The following is an 18,972-nucleotide window of genomic DNA, read 5'->3' on the forward strand; positions in this document are numbered from 1 at the left end:
TTGCTGGTTCAAAAGTGAAATCGAGTTTTTGGCATACATAATTAAACACGCCTTCATGTGTATTTTTCTCACCTTCATTCGGCATCAGAGCATAGTATGTACTTAAAAGTTAACCATGATGCAGTAATCGATTATCAAAAATATATACTTGTCTATCATGTCTGGTGTTTCTATTTCGTATGATCATAGTGCTTCGAAGAAAAGTCATTATTCATCTAAACCACCTTCATCCAGTGGTGATTCCATTTAGTTTGAATGGTGGAAAAGCAAAATGTACACTTACATCTTTGACATTGATGACGAGTTGTGAGACATACTTGAAGATGGAATAAACATGGTTTTCGATAGTGTTGGGGTGTTTGAAGATGGAAAAACTCTTACACCATCTCAAAAGAAAGCATCATAGAGTAAGAGGTATTCTAATTGTGGCTCTACCTAACTCGGAATACATAAAAATCATCGATAATTCTACTTCTAAGACTATTTCTTTATCGTTGTATTCCACCTATGAAGGGAACCAATAAATGAAGTAGGCTAAGGCAAATATTATTGTTTAACACTATGAGTTATTCATGATGAAGGATGATGAGGACATTTAAACCATGTTTTCTTGGTTTCAAACTCTTGTATCGGGCCTTTAGATCCTGAGCAAAAGTTTCAGTACGGTTGACCATATAAAGAAAATATTAAGAAGTGCTCTAGTTAGATTCAGACCTAAAGTCACAGCTATTCAGGAGGCTAAAGACATGCATAAATTGAGTCTTGAAAGTCTGATAAGAAACCTTCAAAACCATGAAATGGAACTAAAAGGAGATCAACCAATAATGAAATCCAAAGCTCTGGCGTTGGAATCTATGGCTGGAAGATCTGGTGGTAAGATCATTAGATCCTCTAAAGTATGGAAATCAGAAGAAGCTTTTGATGAAGAAGCTTAAAATGGTGACTCTGATGAGGAGGAAATGGAATTTATCATCAGAAGGTTCCTAAAAAATTCTAGAAAGAACAAAAGGTTCTCTGGTAAAAGCAATTGCTTCAGAGGGTCTAGTTCTAAAGACAATACTGATGACTAGAAAAATTGCTTTAACTGTAAGAAACCTGGTCACTTTAGAGTTGATTGTCCTTATCCACAGGAGGAGAGATCAAATAAAGTAAGCTTTCAAAATGATAAATTCAGGATTAAACTCAAGAAGAGTCTCATGGCAACATGGGATGATATTGATAATGAGGATGAATCTGACAAAGATGAGGGAGAAGCAAACTTGGCTCTTATGGCCACAAAACCCTCAGATATAGAATATTAATCAACCTCTGATTCTGATTCTGATGGAAAAGATGAGGTATTTTCTAACTTATCTCGTTCTCATTTAATATCTTTCATCCAAGAGCTCATGAGTCTCTGTCAAGATAAAGTAAGACCTATGAAGACATTGGAAAAGGAATGTAATCTTCTTAAAGAAGAACTAAAATTTTCTCAAAATAAAGTTGAAACTTTGGAGGAAGTCTCTTGTTTATGTACTTGAGCAAGGAAGTCTCTTTCTAGTTTGATTGAGCAAGAAGTCTCTTGCAAGGTTGCTTTAGCAAAAGTCTCTTTCTAGGTTGATTGAGCATTAAAGTCTATTGCAAGTGTGCTTGAGCAATTTGTAACTTGTTTGGTTATAGTGAAAAACTCTTGTTGAGACAAGGAGACTGGACTACTCTTATTTGAGAAGAGGAACCATTATAATCTTTGTGTGTTGCTTGCGTTTACTTATGATCAATTTTTATTTTGTTGCTATATTTGATTCCAATATCATACTCTGAACCTTATTTAGAATCTGAACTTGTTGGTTCGGAAGTGAAATAGAGTTTTTGACATACACAATTCCACCCCATTCTTGTGTATTTTTCTCACCTTCATTTTCTTCACTGCAGGCAAACTTTCTACTTTGCTTCTTTTTAATCCAGATATCAAAGTTTCTTTGATAGATTTAACCTTTTCTTTAACACTTTTCATTTTCTTTGAGGCATGAGTCTTTGCAGCAATATGTTCCTCGTCAGTTTTTGTTTCTAACTCAGTATCCTCAGTTTGATTTTAAGTATCACTAAGGATCCTCTTCATCATGTGAGTAATAGGAACATTATCATCAATTTCATTATGGTTGTTTTGTTTCTTTTTCTTGCCTTTTCCATTAGCCTTTTTCTCCTTGTAATCTTCTGCCACTAGCAGTTTTAGAGATTACAGGTTCTTTGGGTTGATCTAATTGTTAAATATCAATTAGTGTACCTGTGGTGGATTTCTTAGAAATAGTCTCCATGTGGTGTTCTTGAAGGTTCAACATTAGGTTCAACATGATACGGTTTGTATACATATGATCTCTATCTATGGTTTTCTTAAATTCAGAGGGATCAGCCGGTTTGTTCTTAGAAGGACTTACCAATTTAGAAGGTTTTTTCTTCTTGGAGTCGGTTGCCTTGGGTTTACATGCTGAAATATCCAAAGACATAGTCATCCTGAGTGGTACAACATCCTGAATAACCTTGATATCACCAATTTTGTTGTTGAACCTCGATACCTTATATTTCTTCGAGGTGGAGTTTTCTTTTAGTTTGACTCCATACATTTTTACTCCATGAGCATTTGTGATGGGAACAGGTTCAATAGTATTATTTCTTGATGCGACTGCAAGTGCACAACTTTATCATGTTAAGTATAAAATATTATTGATCCCTCAAAGACCAATTGACAAATACCATTCTCTACTATCACTGTTTATCTGAGGTGATGATAAAAGTTTTGATTGGCAAAAGCGAAAATTAATTTGGTTTTAATTAAATTATGAAAACGAGATAATGTAATGTAGTTCTCGTAGACTGTTGGTGCTTACAAAGTCGTCACTTATATTTATAATGAGACAATTTTTTATTGTAGAAAAAGAATTAATTTAAAGGTATGGTCTGCTTTCGCGTGAACGGTACCTGATTTTAGCTATGTATTCTAACTACCCACTTTCGCGTGTCCAATGTGTTATAATAAAAGATCCCTTTTGGAAAATAATTGCTTTTAATTACTCAAAAAGTTTCTTAAGGTAGCAAAATTAATTTAAATGTATCGTCCGCTTTCGCATGTCCAGTACCGAATTTTAAGCGTATAAATGTTTACTTTTGTGTGTCCTCTTATACTCTTAAAATCACCTTTTTAAAAATTGGATTTTTCCTAATTAATAAAAAAATTCTTTCGCAATGTTTAGAATAAATTATTGAATTTTTCTTTAGTCAGATAAAGGTATCATTCTTTCGAATTGAAGTCGGTATCTCTATGCTTCTGCTTTCGCAACAAACTTTAATCTTAAAAATAGAGTTTATTCATACCCAAAAACATTTTTTATTATAGTTATTTATTTTACGACTCATTAGAGCATCATCGGTATGACGATCCTCACATTCCGGACTCAACTGATTTAAGCTGACATATTTAAAACGCTAAAATTAAGACATGTAATATTCATGTTCATATTTAAGGTAAAAGACTTAGAATATAGCATGCATGTACAATAGCTTAAAGTAAAAGTGAAAGAAATTGTCACTTGGATATAATTAAATTCAATATAGTAATAATCTGATGAGACTTTAATTTCGGTACATATTGTTGGAATTAAATGCTGATAAAAATTCCGGCATGATTAAAAATAAAATAGCAACAACAATGGCAAAAAGTAGCAGCAACAATACTTATAAAAAATAAATTTCCAAGCACTTAAATTCTAAATTTGCAATTTCCCTCAATGTGAGAAGATAATTATTTTTACAAATCTGAATTATATGGCTATTACAATAAGGTTGGATCATTTTTCTGAGTTCTAACAGTCCTATATATAAGCTAAAACTCATGCTGGAAGTTAGTAAAATTGTGCCAAGGTAGTGGAGAAAAAATAGGAAGTGGAGGAAACTGTTTTCTAAAAGTGGCGAAAATTTTGGGTTGCCCAAGCATGACGGTCGTCATGACCATGACGGGTCGTCCGTCATGAGTCTGGGGGTGATGACGACCATCCTCTGGCTGAATGTCCACCCGTTAGCTTGCTCAGGCTTGTTTTCTTCATTTTTGTTGGCTTTTTGGTGATGGGTTGACCTCCGAGGAGGGTGACGACCATTATGTTATTGGGGGCCCGTTATGACAGCAGAAAACTTGGTTTTTCTTCCCATTTTTTTTTCCATTTTTTACCGTTTTGTCACACGAAAGCTTCCAACCAATAAGTACCTGAAACATATACACACTATTGGCATAATACTACAAAAAATTCCTGAGCCATCATTGCTCTCCATTTTCAAGAGGAATTTCTACTTAGGATAAATGAGATAGAATGGCTTTTTCATGTGAGGAAGAGTAAACGGTTTTTATAAATACCAAATAATATAATAACACCCTTTTTGTAGCGTGGTAATGATCATAGGAGAGAGAAAACAATTTTAACCCACATTTTTAGTGATAACTTCTTAGCCACGCAAATGACACAAATGATCTTCAATGTTTGAACTTCAAATTTAATATAAGAGTATTCCATGCTAGGTTTCATTTGATTACTTGACACCCCAAAAAATGATTAATAGTTTCAACATGCTTATTTTCCTTTGAAGAGATCAAATGTCGAGCAGAGTGCTCCAATATCGTGTCAGACATTCTTCCTTTAGTGGTCTTTTCTCTCTCTATTTATCATACTTTTCTCATTCTTGAATGTATTACAAGAGGTTGACTCAGATCTTCATACGTAAAAATTATCTTTGGATCTTGAGCCCTTTATCATTTCTTTGTGCTCTTTGTTGGTGACAATACATTCATCCTTGTTGAAGCTTACTTTGAATCCTTGATCACATATTTGACTTATGCTGATCAAGTTTGTAGTTAAGCCTTCTATCAATAACACCTCATTAAGGCAAAGAAGTACTGGTATGACCATATTTCCAATGCCTTTGATCCTTCCTCTTTTTGAATCTCTAAATGTTACATACCCTTTAGAAAATGGTTTGACTTCTGTAACACCCCAAATAAAGTAAAAGAATTATTTAATTAAGTTAATAATATATTTAATAATTTAATTAAATAAATTGAATTATTGGATTATTATTATTATTTTGGAATAATAATTATTATTGGAAAATATATAAGTGGAATAAGAGAAAAGGTTTTCATTTTTTGGAAAAGGTTTTTACGTGAAAACTGAGAAGCTGCAGAGAAGAGGAAAAGGGCAAAGAGCTGTAGAGCAAAGGTTGGAGAACGGAAAAGCTTGAAGCTCGAAGAGTTGCCGGATTGTTAAGGTAAGGGGGGTTTATCGTCGTTTAATGGGTATTATCGATTAACATGTAATGGGTAGTGATAAGCCGTCGATTGACCCTAATTGGGATTTAGAATGCTGAGAAATTATGTTGAATAAGTTGTATTAAAGCTGAAATTGAATTTGTGTTTGAGTGTATTGTGAATTTCTGAGCGTATAGCTTTTTACGGAAGTTGAATCGGAGGTCCGGAAGTCCTCCAACGGCGGAAAATGCGAAAACTCTGCATTCTGCCTTGTGTTAGCGCAGGAACTGCTGTTTCGCCTGCGTTAACTGGTTAACCCAGGGTGTTAACCGGTTAACACTGTTATAAATTGTGAAAAATGTTGAGTTTTGCCTGCGTTAACCGGTTAACCTATAGCGTTAACCGGTTAACACTGTTGCGTTTTGCCTGGAAGTGTAATTTTCCTGCGTTAACCGGTTAACCTATAGCGTTAACCGGTTAACACTGTTGCAGTATGTAAAAATGGTTGATTTTTATGATGTAAGTGTAATTGGTGATTGGCCTATTGTATCCAATTGTGATAAATAAATTCGTGGAGTCTATGTTGCGAAATGTTGATGCAAATATGTTGATAAGTTGTTTTTGTGGAAAATATTAAGTTGTAGGCTGATGAGCCAAAGTTGAATATAAGTTGTTTTGTTGAAAATGCTGAGTTGTAGGCTGATGAGCCAAAGTTGATTTTTAAGTTGTTGTTGCTGAAAAAGCTGTTATGTTGTCGTTGTTATTATGTTGTTGAACTTTCAAGTCGTACATGCCATATACATTCATATGCATTAAGTCGGGGCTTTTGCTCACACCACGTTGGCCTGGATTGGCAAAAATTATGGGGCTTTTGCTCACACCACGTTGGCCTGGATTGGCAAAAATTTTAAGTTGAAAGTTGAAGGCTTATGCCTTGATGCCCACTAAACTGGCAATGATTTTAAGTTGGGAGTTTTACTCCAAATGGTACCACATGCATGAAGAGTCGAGTCTCATTTGAGTTGCATTTACGTTGTGTTTGAATATGATGTTGAGTTGAATATGCTGCTACCGAATGCATGATATGATGTGGGTGATTAACGTGTAAAGTTACTTAACATCACATGATGATTTATAATATTTGTTATATCGATTGAGGAACTCACCCTTACAGTTATATTTTTCAGGTAACGAGCAGTGAGTTGAGTAGAAGCTAGTGCTTGAAGTCTAGAGTGGTTTTAGTGGGTCATGCTCTGATAGATGTAACATCGGGACGGGATGTTTTATTTGTTGAATAAATGTTAATTTTAAGATATTACAGATGTTGAATGTTTCTATCCGCTGCGAATTTTTAAAGAAGTGTTTATGTTGGATTAAATAATGAGCATGACCGATTTTTACGGTGAATTATGTGAAGTATTATGTGACACCCTTGGTGCATGATTACTCTGATATTGATTTATATGCTGTTGTTTTAATTAAATATTTGGGGTATTTAGAAGGGTGTTACAACTTCTGCAAGGAATGATTCTTCACCGGTCATATGATTTGAGCATCCACTATGAATAACCCAATCATTCTTTGAAGATACTCCAATAGATGTTTGAGTTATACGGGCTTTAAATTCAACTTTGTGTTTCCATACTTTCTTTGTATGAGTCTGCCTCCCTTTCCTTTTGGGTCTGGGTTTACTGTAGTGTTGAGTATAAGCATATAATCTAAAGAAGTAGGGCCTTATATGCCCATATCTTCCACAATGATGACATTTTATGTTCTAATTCATGTTCTTCCCATTATAGGTATACACATGTCGTGCAAGAGACTGTTACATGTGGTCCAACACCTGAAACTCAACTTTGATCTTAGGAAGAACAATTTTTTTTTGATGACTTGTGTGCTTCTTGCTCATTGACCCGGGGTTAAACAATATTCCCTTCAAATTTCTGGACATTTTCCAAATTCCAATACTTCATCCAACATGTCTACCCATTGTTCAACATACATATATACTTTTTCATGTTTTCCAACTTGAAGTTTAACATGGCTACTTGTTCTTCCATATTAGAGATGGTAGTAGCTTATTTTACCTTTTCTTGTAGGAGACCATTTATAGTTTTCTTTTGATTGTCAACTTTGGTGAGCAAAATTTTGTATTTCACAGATAACTCCTCATTAGTCTTGTCTTCATCACTAGACTCGCTTTCTACCTCATATTTTTCGGAGTAAGCTATCACATTGTTGCCATTTTCCCTTTCACTTTCATCTTCAGAATCAAACCAGATTAAGGAAAGTCCCATTTTTTTCCTCTTTAGAAAGTTAGGACACTCGGTTTTAAAGTGTCCAAATTCTTCACACTCAAAGCACTGAGTACCCTTGATACTATTGAGATTGTCTTCATTCATGACTTTGTCTTGAGAGCTGATGTCAAACCTCTTGTTCTTGACATTAGACCTCCACTTTCTGTCCAGGTTCCTCAAGGATTGGTTGAAATCTTCCCCAAGAAGAGATATAGTGTCTGAAATTCTCTCTTCTTTATCCCCTTGAAGGTTTGCAAGGAACCAATGAGTTTATCGACCTTTATGTTTCTCAGGTCCTGAGTTTCTTCAATATTAGTTACTTTCATATCAAATCTCTTAGACAATGATTTAAGAATTTTTCTGGAAATCTTTTCTTCAGACAGCTTTTCACCTAAGGAAAAAGAAGTGTTGGCAATATCATGCAATCTGATGTGGAAATCACATATTGATTCTTCTTCATTCATCCTTAAATTCACAAACTTAGTTATAAGGAGTTGCAATCTTGACATATGAAGTTTGGAGGTGCCTTCATGGGCAGTGTTGAGAATCTCCCATGCTTCTTTCGCTATTGAACATGTGTTAATCAACCTGAACATGTTCTTGCCAACATCATTTAAGATAGCATTCAAAGTCTTGGAGTTTTCAAGGGCTTCATCATCTTCAACATCAGTGTATTCAGCCTCTAATTTCAAGCCAGTAGCTCCATTTTCAGAAGTAACCATTGGATGTTTCAATCCTTTTATCACAGATTTAGTGCTTAGTTACCCATGGATTTGAGAAAGGCAACCATCATGGACTTCCAATAATCATAGTTCGTGACATCTAAAATAGGTGGTTTGTTGAATGATCCTCCATTTTTAATTGTGTCCATTTGAGAAGACTTTATCTTCCTTAGAGCTCACCCAACAGGATAGGGTGTCTGCTCCGATGCCACTTGAAATCATGTTTCTCAGGGGAAAGATTTTGAACACGATGTCCTAGACAGCTGGTTCGACAAGTTAAACCACAAACACTACAATGACAGGTACTAGATGATGGAGCAGAAAAATAGTAAATAACACAATATTTATTTATCCAGTTCGGTGAAATCACACCTACTTCTGGGAGGTCGAGTCTAGAACCTAAGAAAGAAAAAACTCTATTAGTAGCTTAGTACAATTAGTCTCACAAGCAATAACAAACCATATGTCGTTCAACGCCTCTTCCTAACACTATCCAATGACTTTCTATTTATGACTCCCCCCAAATATGAGAACCTACTCATTTTCTTCTCAATCATACAACCTGTGATTAGAGATTATAACTCAATAATAATTTTTGAATACTACCACTTAACTCTAGACAAACTTTATATGTCAAGTTACTGAAACATAGAGGTGTAAATACAACAATAACAACGACTCAAAAATAAACCCTAGCACTCTAGATCTTCAATGTATTGCTTGGCTTCCAATGTAGGTTTTGAGATCCATATATAGCATACTAAATCGTAGTTTTTTTTCATGAATTTGAGATTTGATTTCATCGAAAATTAATGCAGAATTTGTTGGATATTAGATTTGTTCCTTGAATATCTCCAACAAAATATAATTTGTTTCAATTTAAATTCAAATTTAAATCTTCATTTAAATATGAATCAATCTTCATCTAATTATCAAACAAATCACTTAAAAATATTGTTAAATAAAAGAATAAAATAGTACTGAATCTTCTCCAAAAATTCATTCAAAATGCAGCCGTCTATAACCTGTTGAGCAAAGCCAAATGTCATATCAACATACTAGAATACTGCATCCAACACATGTCCAAAAGAACTACAATTTGAATACAAACAACATATTTGAAATTTTGGCGGACGATATATTTTGAATTTAGTCATCTTTGTATCCGAGAGTAATACTTTGATCCTTATTTTTGAAAAAGAAGTTAATGAATTACAAATTTGTGATTTATACTTTAGATTCATATGTTATATGTTATGAATAATTGTAGGTTTATTATTATAACGTATTGAAATTTATTATTCAAATGAGTTATAAAATTATGTAAGGTTGTGTTCTACTAACAAAATAAAAGTCGACACAAAATATACATCCTAAGGTGAAAGGTTCACTATTTATCAATAATGAAGAGTTATCATTTTCTCAATACACTTTTTCACGTCCACCATTAATGAATTTGGTGTTGGAAGATAAACGATGAATGATATGTAGCACGATAGATAGGTCATAATATCATATTAGATATAATATTTTTGTTAAAATTAAAGTCTGTCTTCTATCATTCTTATCATACTGTTTTGTAAAGCAATGAATATCATTTTATATAAACTATTTAAACTGTATTCCTAATTAATATAAAATAAATCAATTTATTCAAAATTAATAAAGTCATTATTACTTTTGTTTCTTTATACTCAACGACAAATAAACTCAAGTTTTAAAAAAAGATAATGGTCTTACGCCTATGAACCTATATTTCTTTGTAGAAGACCACTTGTCAAATCTCTACTCGGTCAGTAGAAAGTAGAAAGTGGAGGCAAGATGGAGTTACATGGATTGAATCCAGGGTGGAGTTGCATCTTTAAAATGATAGACAACAACTTGGTCTTGAAAAGTTGAAACAAAGAAAGACTAGTCAAACTCACCTACCATTTGGTGAAATTTCTATTAAATTGTATGACATACGTTACTTTGAGACCATTTGAAGATCACAGACAGATTTCATCATTTTGAAGAAATCATATTATTCTGCCGCCACCTCAGATGGTTCTTAGAAACAAGTTAAGCGTCTCAGAAAGGTATGACCCACCGAGATTGTTGGTTGATAATGGTTGTGAAATCCACAGACAACTCTAACAATACGTCCCCAATTTAGGTGGAAGAGGCTTTGGTGTATGGACTTGGAGTATTTTTAAAATTTAAGGTTAGAATGTAAGGTATATTTAACATTACACCGGACGGATTTAAGCATTATCAACTTCATCTCTATTTCTCTGAACAAGTCTTGAACCAGTCTCTTATTTGAGGTAATAATTAATTATCTACTTCTTTTCCAACTGGAAATGGGTTTTCCAACCCCGCCCACCCATCCCATAAAAATTATATATATTTTTCAAAATATATATTTTGCATAACAATACAATTTAATAATTAAATAAAATATTTAATCATTTTAATAATAATTATTTTTATTTAACCCATATTTTCAAAAAATAAATAATAATTTTAATAAAGTTGTTATATTAAAATTAAGAAAAACAAATATTTTGTAAAATTATTAAAAGTAAAGATAATAAAATAAATTTAATAAACTGGAAAGGAGATGGGGTGGGTGCGGGGCGGATACTAGCATCCTCCGTACCGCACAAATAAAAAATTGGATTTTTTCCACACGTATCCTAGTTAAATCATATTTTCTATGTTAAATTCAAGGTAGAGCGGTCGTGTCCGTGCAAGGGCGGGCTTTATTATCATTCCTACATATATTTGATGAATTCTTAAGCTTCTTAAAACTAGTCATCTTCGTCACTCCAAACTTGTATATAATATATAAACACTAAGAACTATGAAGGCGTATCACACAAACCTCAATGAACCACAAAAGAGACGCCATTATGGTTAAGATATGATGTTGCTTGTGGAAATTGATACACCAACTTCAACATGAGAATTTTGATGAAAAAGTATAAAACTAGTAGTACATATAGTCGTTTCTACCCATGTTTGTTTTTCACTTATCAAACCCTTGAATTTATATATTAGTGTCCCTCCTACTTACAATAGCAGTATTACGATGACTTTGTAATTTAAGAAAACGAGACTAAATTGAAACATGGATATGATAGATAAAGTGTGTGAAATGACTTATATAAAAGAATTCAAAGAAAATCTAAGGGCGGCTAGAAAATATAACTTACTTGTTGTGCCAAGAGAGATGAAGGAGGCGACCACACACTTAAGCAGGTGGTAACATACGAGAATTGGCTAGTTGTTTTCTAATTAGAAAGTAACCTCAAAGTATTGGCTAGAGTAGGAAAAATTATCTCTTAGCGCCATAAAGTTTGAAGAAATGAATGGTGATCCTATCCCAAGGACATGGAGCCAAGTTAACATGATAAATTATTATTGTGAGTTTAGGTCTTTTTATTAAATATATGTTATATTGTTTAAAGCCACCATGAATTGTTCTCTTTTTATGATTTACATTATTAAAGTCATTAACAAAGTAGTCGAGTGACACTCATTTCCCCTGTTGATAAGTGACAAAAATGCACAAAATACATAAACACTTATTTACTCAATTCACAAGTAAACAATCCCTCCACCTAATTTACCATCAAGCAAGCTAAAACACTTGTAAGAACTTTTTAACTATATATTCATTAAGTACAAGTAAAAAGAACAAAAAAAAACACAAACAAAACATCAAAGATCTCACCAAACAAAAACAAAAAACCTTCCAAGAAGAAATGTTTGCTAAGCGAAAAATAGGGTTACACTATGAGAGCAATGACAACAAAAGTCGACTTCCAAAATCAGAGGTATAAACACACTTTTTTTACCAAAATCACAAAATGGGAGGAAACGAGAGGAAGATTGAGGGCAACAACATTGTTTGAGGAATCGACACATATGCTCTTCAACGTCTTTATTCTTGGTCTTAATTATAACGCTACGGTGAGTAAGCGTAGTAACTTCTCATTTGTTGGGGTTAGATGTAGTTGTCCATATACTTATGAATTGATTACGATCATGACGTTATATGTAACTATTCTTATAAATTAATGTTGATGAATTCTTTGTACTTAATGCTTTTGATGAGACGCCTAAAACATATTTTCATGATTTAGATTTGATATTGAGAGGTGCTTGTCAATTTTAGATCCATGTTTTTCATCAAGTTTTTCATATTTAAGTTTTTCATCCACTTGAACTATCAATGTTTAAAGTTATTGTATTTGTTAATAGGCTGTGAAATCTTCTATTAGGTAATATGATTGATAGATGACGCAGAGCGTAAGGTAGTAATATTATATTTCATATTACTAATCATGATCATACATCATGATAGGTTGATGAAACCTAACTCCCAACAAGTTTTCTCAACTGTTAAACACTGAAGTTCAATTAAATTTATGTTATTTCAAATTTCACAAACAAAGGAGCTTTGAAAAATCACCCTTAAAATCATATAAACAACTGAAGGGTTTTTGAAAACACATTAGTTTATATGGAAACAATAAAAATATACTCATTGTTGTATATTGCAACAAAATGGCACAGTTGTCAGGGACTGGTGTTAGTTTTTAAAGACATTCTGATAGTTTTATCGTTTTTAGTATTCTTGTAAAAATGTTCAAATATGTACATAGCTGCAAATATTTAAACTAACAAAATACCTATTAAAGATTTCACAAAGAAATGTGAGAGGTGCTTATGCACTTGATAATTATTTATAGTGAGATTTACATTGGAAACTATAGTGTTATATTTGTAAAAGGCCTAACAAAGACGGGCCAGATGTAGCTCTGAGAGGGGGTGGGAGTCATATGTTCCCCCTAAGGATAATCTCTTCCCCTAAAGTATCTATGCTCCCATATCATGGGAAACATGGGGTAATACATTTCTTGAGTGAAGTGGAGTCAGGGTCAATATTTGATCAGTGTCATTTTGGGGATTACGGATTCAAGGGTCCACTATTTTGACTATGTCTGGAAGTTATCATTCCTAAGGAAAACCTAGGCCCAAAAGCCTCTATAAATATTCATCATCTAATAGGAAATGACATATCATAACTTAACTGTGTAATGTATAAAACATAGATCCTCTCACCTCATGTGAGATAGTCTCTCATACCACCATAAACATCGTAAAACCACCATACAAGGCCTTTAATTACCGCGGGCAAGCCCTAATTGTTATAAACCTACTGCGGCCTCTAAGTATCCCATACCTTTATAGAGATAACACACACACACACACACACACCTATAATTTTTGACTGGTAGAGTGGAACCCACCGTGGGACTCCGGTAAAACTAATTTAGGGAACACCTCTTTCATTATCATTGCATCCATCTCCATTGAGGATGGCATACAAAGTTCCACATTTCAGGGTCAACGCCATAGTTGGAGGTTTCCCTGGTGGAGGAAGCTCCAAATCCACCGTGAGGAAATACACCAGGCATATGTTGACCACCAATATTATATCCCCAGGGTTCCCAAAAAGGGAACAAGGAGAATTAAGAACCGACATCACCTTCTCTAGCAGTGATGCTACCAAAATTCTCCCTCACAATAATGACCCTCTGGTAATCACTGTGCAACATGGCATTTGAGACATCAAGCACGTCTTGAAAAATCCAGGAATATATACTGACTTCTTATTTTTGTGTGATTTCTAGGGGCTCCAGCTCGACCCCAACAACATCATAGCCTTTATGGGTTCGTTAGTAGGACTATCATATTTAGGGTCACATAACCCTAAATACTGACTAGACATTGATTTCCTGATTGATGGCCCACAAGGTTATCACACATTGAGTTTCGTGGATGCCTACTTAGGGTACAATGAGATTCACATGGATCCTTTTGACGCTCCCAAGATAGACTTCATATCAAATCATGAAAACTACTACTACAATGTCATGCCTTTTGGCCTCTAGAATGCTGGTGCAATCTAGCAGAGACTCATGGACGATGAATTCTCCCACCAAATAGGGAAAAACCTAGAGGTTTGTGTTGACGACATAATAGTGAAGACCACTAAGGGATGCATCAACGTTGCGGACTTAGAGGACATTCTGCAGTCGGTCAGGAAATACAACATGCACTTAAATATCGTCAAGCGTTCTTTCAAGGTTCAAGTAGGGAATTTTCTTGGCTACATGCTAATGAAGAGAGACATTGAAGACAATACTTATAAGTGTCAGACCATCATCTATATGAAAAATCACACAAACATTAACGATGTGTAGCAGCTTACATGCCGCCTCGCTACCCTATCTCGTTTCTCTCATGTGCGAGCCATAAGGCTTTCCTTTTATTTTTTGCACTGAAGAATAAAAAAGAGGTTTGAGTGGACCCCTGAATGCAAGGATCCTTTCTCAAAGGTGAAAGCTTTCCTCACAAATCCTCCTGTCTCACTTGCCCAAGAGAGGGTTCGCTGTTACTTATCTACCTTTTAGTGACAGATCAGGCGATGAGCATATTACTTGTCTAGGAGACTGATAAAATAGAAAGCCTGATGTATTTTGTAAGCAATGTGTTTAGAGGCTCCAAAATGCGATACCAAAAGATCGAGAAGCTAGCACTGGCTTTTGTTATCACGACAAGAAAGTTGCAACCTTATTTCAATGGTCACAAAATCCTTGTGAAAACCAACTATCATGTTTGGCAGTGTCATACCCTAATTTTTACTCCTAACATACCATCACTTTTTGCATCATTTGCATAGAATCAAGAGATTATCATACATCATTTCATATTAAGTGGACCACATACACTTAAGTGGGCTTTTTAGCTTGCAACCCACACAAGTGGTTCTATAAATAGAACCCTTGTGCAGAAGTATTTCACTTGATGAAATTTCGTTTCTCTCTCTCATTAAAAGCCTTCATTCGTAGTAGCTAGCATTGAGACTGAAGGAATCTGTTTGTGTGGACTAAGTAGAGGCGCTGTCACCATTCAACGCTCGTGATCACTCCTAAGATCTGCAACAAAGGTTTCAATCACCACAAAGAGGTAACAGTTTCTATCATTGATCATGGCCATTCGTAAGGATCACTAAAGGAAAAAAATTAATTTCCGCTGCATTTTGTATCGCAATTTTCCTTCAGTGGTATCAGAGCCACTTACGAAACCATGCAACTGATAGCTATTTATTTTCTATATTTTATGTATTAATACGATTAAAAGACAGAATAAATTAAATAATAAACGAGTAGTTAAACTTGGCATCATGTGTATATGATTTGGATGATTGATGTTGACTATGCTTCGAAATTCAACGTTAGTATGGTGAAGCAGCGATACATCGATCGTCCATAGGTTACACAAATGAGATAGATCAATTTATATTTTTGATATAAGTAATTCTGATTCAAAATATGGTATATATGATATATTGTTTCTATTTCGTTCATTCAAACACTTAATGATTATTATTCTTTTGAGCGATCAATGGTCATTTGCTTCGGAATCCGACATTAGTATGGTGAAGCAATAATATGTTGATCAATCATACTGAATTATCAATCGATGTGTGTTTAACGGTATGAAATTGTTGCATTAGGGTTCATGACGGTACAAGGGTTCTATTGTTAAAGAGTTATGCGATTAGGGTTGTGACTGCACAAGACTTATGCTTTAAAGTATCAAGTGTTGATGCAAAAAACAATATCAAATTCAAATGAATTGTTCATTAAAATTTTGCATAGTGGAACCACCGTCCGCTGACTGGCAACGGAACCCCCGACTAACTCTGCATAATGTGATCAATTGCCGAAATTTAATTTGGTTTATTTAATTAACAAAATTTAAATTAATAATAATAATGTGTTTATTATTATTGTCTTGTGGTGATCAGTTATGGCCTTAGTTTTCCTTTATTTTGTTTTTGGGATTTTAAAATACGACTTGGGTGTCATGCCTCTCTTTTAATCTCTTAATGTAACTTTTTTTTTATCTCACACCCACGTATGTAAAACGAGTTTATTTTATGTAATATAATGAAATGAATAAATAGAATAATACAATATCAAAGGAGTACAACCTTGAATCTCTTTCTTGGAGAAGCTTATATCATTATTAAGTTAGCTCAGGTTCTCTCATTGGCTTGGGAGATTGTGTAGACATGACTTCTCAGATATTTTGATGACGACAAACCTTGTTACATAGCTAAAGTCGGATTAACAAAAAGATTGATCAAGGTTCAAAGCTCGTGTATGAAGTTTCCAACAAATGATCAAGTCTTGATAAATCACATGAAGAATTGGCTTTCACATTGATTAAGTAACACTTGAACTCTAGATAGTTATACAAGTGTTCATAACTTGTTGCATTCATATCATAATCATTGAAAATAGTTTTATGCATCAACAAACCACCACACTTCATTTTTTTAAAGTTATTTTTCAAAACTGTATTAGAGTAACCGGTTATCAGTTTTAGAGTAACTGATTACTCTGAGTATTTTTCAAACATTTTTGTAACGTTGGAACCATGTAACCGGTTATCCAATTTAAGATAACTGGTTACCTCAAGCAAATTTCAAATTATTTTGTAACGTTGAATGTATGTAACCGGTTACCCTATTTAAGGTAACCGATTACCACTGATCCAGAATGAAAAATATTTGCATCTTTTCATGAAAACTCTTATGTTCTCTTCATCATGAAACATGGCAACCTTTGGATTATTGCATTCATCTGAGGAGGTGTTTTAGACATTATATAAACATCATTTTTCAGATTTCAAAATTACCTCCTTGCAAAATTTTTGAATCATTTACACACATTCTCTCAATCTTTCTAAGTGTTAATCCACATTTTCTTAAGAGTGAAACTTTGCATAAACCTTCATTTTTCAGCATCATAGTTTCATTCCATTTCAAGAACACTTGTATAATTACTGTGAGATTTGAGTGTTACAAAGGATAAGATCAATTATTTAATTGATATACTTCAATTTTCATTTATCTCATCTTATACAAATTATTCAAAATTATATTCTTTGATTACAACTTATTCTTAGGATTGTTAAGGATAGGTTTGTAAGGTATTATCCTTGTTATCCGGTGTATGGATACAAGAGGTCCATTTGTGAGAAATTGAGTCTCGATTGGACTTTAAACATTGTAAATCCAAGAGGATTGTTCTTGGTGTGTTAGAATAGATAGAAAGACCTTAAGGTGTCTTGTCTAGGAATCTAACATTATAGTGAAATTCTCTTTCGTGTTGAAAGGGGAGTGGAGTACTCTCAATCTGTGAGGGGAACCACTATACATCGCTGTGTCATTTACTTTCCCCACTTTACCGCTTTTCATCACTTAAGCATTTCAGAAAGTAAAAGTCATAAACCGTCAAAAATCCGAAAAATACTCTAAGTGCCTCATTCACCCCCCCTCTAAGGCACTCCTTAAACTTACAATTGGCACCAGAGCAGGTTATAGGTAACCTGTTCCTAAAAGATCCGCATGGCTTCCGCAAGCACGAATCCGGTTTTTAAAGACGGTGGAAGTAGTAACAAACCACCACCATTCTCTGGAGAATATTTTGATTTTTGGAAGATCCGTATGAAGGCACATCTAGAAGCCCAAGGAGAAGGCATATGGGAAGCTGTTGAAAATGGCCCACATAATCCTACGAGTGTGATCAATGGCATTGGTACTCCAAAGATAAAGAGTTCGTACGATGAAGATGATAAGAAAAAAATCTTAAATGAAAAGAAAGCAATAAACATTCTTCAAATTTCTTTAAGCATGGATGAGTTCTTCTGCATATCTCAATGCAAGTCGGCAAAAGAAATATGGGACACCTTAGTGGAGACACATGAAGGCACCGCCGAAGTAAAGAGATCAAGGTTGAATACATTAAGTCAAGAATATGAGATGTTTAGAATGCTGCCCGGAGAATCCATCGTGGCGCTACAAAAGAGATTTGTTCACTTGACAAACCACTTGATTGCTCTCGGAAAAACATTTACAAATGACGATCCCAATCTTAAAGTACTAAGATCATTGACTCGAGAATGGCAACAGAAGGTGACGGCTATCTCCTAAAAGAAAAGTCTCTCAACAATGACGTCCGCATCTCTCTTTGGGAAACTTCAAGAACATGAGTTAGAACTTGGTAGGCTTGAGAAACATGAAAGCCAAGAAAAGAAATTGTTAATTCCTTAGGATTGGCATTAATTTTGTAAAACAAATAATGTAATCATCTCTGTTGTTTTAATATGTTGGGTTGAAGAAGTTCAACATCTGGACCAACATGTCATGTACGATGTCACAACATCATGCCTGTGACATCGTACATGTGTAGAAAACTGAATTAATTAATTCAGTATATATTCTGGGATCAGCAAGGATATCTGGTGAATATCCTAACTCCCATGTGGAGGTCTTGAAGACTCAATCAGAAGATATATAGGCTCAAAATATGGAGATATATATGGAGAGATTCTAGGATTGAAGACCTTGTTTGTAGCAGAATTTTTCTACTGAAGTTGTAACAGCAAAGAACAAGTCTGCTGCGATTTCTGAAGGCCCAAATCCAGTTGGGTGATTAGGTTATAAATAGCTGATTGTAACCTAGTATTTGTAAGCCTCCTAGAATGAAAATTTAGGGGTGTGTGTAAGGTAAACCTCCCAACCTGTGGGATGGTTACCATGTGTTTCTCAGTGGTA

The sequence above is a fragment of the Lathyrus oleraceus genome, chromosome 3 (genome assembly GCF_024323335.1).
Source record: "Lathyrus oleraceus cultivar Zhongwan6 chromosome 3, CAAS_Psat_ZW6_1.0, whole genome shotgun sequence".
NCBI lineage: Eukaryota > Viridiplantae > Streptophyta > Magnoliopsida > Fabales > Fabaceae > Lathyrus > Lathyrus oleraceus.